Source organism: Pteropus vampyrus, unplaced genomic scaffold, assembly GCF_000151845.1.
Source record: "Pteropus vampyrus isolate Shadow unplaced genomic scaffold, Pvam_2.0 Scaffold36, whole genome shotgun sequence".
NCBI classification, from domain to species: domain Eukaryota; kingdom Metazoa; phylum Chordata; class Mammalia; order Chiroptera; family Pteropodidae; genus Pteropus; species Pteropus vampyrus.
Genome location: NW_011888817.1, coordinates 3765540 through 3768614, shown reverse-complemented (window position 1 = coordinate 3768614; position 3075 = coordinate 3765540). Strand labels below are relative to the sequence as shown.

At 44.7% G+C, this 3075-nt stretch overlaps 1 long non-coding RNA gene across 1 annotated transcript in view; it reads right to left on the bottom strand.

Annotated features, from left to right (window-relative positions):
* Positions 1-2309: 2309 nt before the first annotated feature.
* The window catches only part of LOC111738180, a 2727-nt gene continuing 1961 nt past the window's right edge, over positions 2310-3075 (bottom strand). The window contains exon 2 of the long non-coding RNA XR_002779724.1: positions 2310-2708. This is a non-coding gene — a long non-coding RNA (uncharacterized LOC111738180). The remainder of the gene's footprint in view (positions 2709-3075) is intronic.

Sequence of the window (3075 nt, the reverse complement as noted above, 5' to 3'; positions counted from 1 at the left end):
CCTAGCAGGGTGGGTTTAGAGCTGAGAGAAAAGAGCTTAATGGCTTGTTATCTTAATCAGTTTTGGTGCTACAACAAAATACCATAAACTGGATGGCTTATCAGCAACAGAAATTTATTTCTCAGCTCTGGAGGCTGGAAGTCCGAGATTATGCCACCAGCACGACTGGGTTCTGGTGAGCGAGTGCCCTCTGCCTGCTTTCCGGCTGTCTTCTGATGTGTCCTCACAGGGTGTGGAGGGGAGCCGGCTAAAGCTTTGGCCTCTACTTACAAGGGCACTGATCCCATTCATGAAGACTCCACCCTCACGGCCTAATTACCTCCCAAAGGTCCCATCGCCTAATATCATTACATAAAGATTAGGGTTTCAACGTATGCATATTGGGGGGACACATTCAGTCCACGCCTTGCACACCTTGGCTTTGTCATCTCAGCGACTGTGTCTGCAAGGTCTTCAAAAGATACAAACTTGGAGATAAGGTTAAGCTTGTAAAAGTCCATTCACGAGTAAATGAGGTGCAAGTCTTTAGAAGAGTAATTCTCCTTCCTCCCTAAGGTGACCACAGGAGAGCCTCAAGACCCAAACGAAGTGCAGGAAGCTAAAATCTAAGCACTGAGGTCTTTGACTTTGGCCTTGGGGCTCTGTGCCTGTACTTATACTGCTCCCTAGCTTAAAGAAAATTAACATCAAGTAGCTGACATTACTGAGACTTTACCGTGTGCCAGGCATTGTTCTATATTCAGTCTTTACAACAACCTACGAGGGAGGCAGCATTATTATCCCAATTTCACAGGTGAGGAAACTAAGGCTTGGTGGGGTTATGGACTTTCCCAAGATCACAGAGAGTAAACTCCAGATTCGGCACTCTTAGCCCCAATGCGGTGCTGCATCCCAGTGTCCTGCCTTGTGCTTCTCTTCATTAGTATTGGACAGGCCACGTGGCCTTCCTTCAACCAGGTAGCAGTATCACCAGAGATCTAGACGACATTTAAAATCCACCAAGTGGTCAAACCAGAGATCGCGATACGTGGTTGGGCTACGACATGTGTGGGCACTTGAGTGGATCTCAAATGCTACCAGCCTTCACCTTGATGTTGCCAGTTGTCTGGAGGACTAGATTGATGTTATCCTTTTAAGTGGAGGGGTGCTTGGTAAAGACCTCAATAATTCTGAAGCAGGAAAAATCTACAATTTGAAATATTTTCTGACTTCTCGAGTGGAGGTGTGAGTTCTGGGAGGGCCCACTGAGTTGGGCTTTTTTTGAAGAAGCAGAAGTAAGTCAAGTTCTCAAGGAAAGACTTGATCTTTCTGGGCCCAATGGGATCAGTCAGGTCTGGATTCGCAGGTACTTTCAGATTCCTAGTGGAGAAAGGAAATGGGTTGTTGTCTGTGGTGGCCTACCTGGAGCCAGCTGGTGAGGCTCCAGCTTGTGAAGGGCTCCGGAGGTTATGTTTGGGCCTATGGGATCACAAGAAGTCATTGCCAGGGGCTATCGAGGGCCTGTCCCATGCTTTGGAGGGGGAGGCCCATAGTAAGGGTTGTTTCCTCTCTAGGACCAGAGTGTGCAAGGTGGGTATATCAGTTGGAGTCACCAGCAGGTGGCAGCTGACCTCACTGAGTGTTGGTCTCAAAGGGGCTGCTAGAGCAGAGGTCATGGCAGATTGAGAAAGTCAGAGTGAAAAGCCCAAGAGTTGTTGCAGAGTGCACAGTACACTAGAAACCTCCCCTGATAATATCCTAAAAAAGCAGAAGATGGGGGTGGGAGAGAGAATGTCACATTGAAGGGGGTTAATTTCCAGCTCTTAGATACTCATGATATAATAATCTGGGTATAAAAAGGAAAAGTATTATTAGTCAAAGTCATGGTCTGCTGAGCCCTGCAAAGTATGAGTTAAAATTAAAATGCAAATTAGATAAACACATTTATCCAAGTGGGTCTTAGATCAAGCTGATGGCTTTGTGATTTGTCTTGAAGTGAATTGACTTAAGAACCCTGACATGTCTTGCTCTTATACTTCAAAAGTATCTCAAGGAGCTTTGAGCCTCTTCTGAATTTATAAGTCTTCAGTTTTTAAAATGGCAGCAGCAGCCTGAAAATGCCCACAGAATGGGGTCTGTTTTCTTTCCTTCTTTGAATCACTGTGGTTTATTTCAATCAGAATGGCTGTGGATTGTGGCTGCCATATTGGGCAGCATAAACATAGAACATTTTTATCATCACGGAAAGTTCTATTGGATAGAGCTGCTCTAGATAACTCTAGAAAGTATTAGCCAAACATAAGACTCAAACTCAACAGGTAACACGTGGGTTGTTTTAAAATTAAATACCACTTCATAATTTTATTTGCACTTACCACACACTTTTTTTTTGAAAAATAAGACATGCTACATTAGTCATGAAGTTAACAAAATATAAGCATCCACACAGAATATATTCTAAGGTGACTTCATTTACATAGCTTCTCAGAGAAACATACAGTAAATTCTTTTTGCCCATCAGCCAGTATTGGACCAGATTTATAATTCACAAGGCTGCAGGGCGGAGGTTTCCCCTGGTGGACAACTTGTATCCACACAGCATCATCAGCTGGCTGGTTTCCACCAGAAAAGTAATGGAGGTGTCAGTCCTCCCTTCCCTACCCACCATTCAATTCCACGCTGAAAAACCCCCACATGATCTGAATCTAAATGTGATGGCATCGTTACACCTGCAGCTTCACAGAAGGGGTGGGTGGAAGGGGCTGCTGAGCTCTCGTCAAAACTCACAGGCATCAGTCTACGAAGAACTGGTTCTAATGTCTGATTAGGGAACCCAGAAGCCCAGACAAGGGGGTGGGGTGGGGAGAGGAAGACCATAGAACAACCATAGAACAACTGAAAAAATCAAACCTAAGTTTAACTTCCTGTCTGCTGGGAAGGAGGTGGAGGTGTGATATTTGATGTTGCTTGAAACATTCAAGAAGGCTTGGGGATGTCACAGCCATGAGGAACAATAAAATCAGGGCTGAGTGGAAAGTTGATGTCCTCCTCCTCTGAACAACAGCAAACTGAATTTTAATCCCTCTTTTGTGTTCT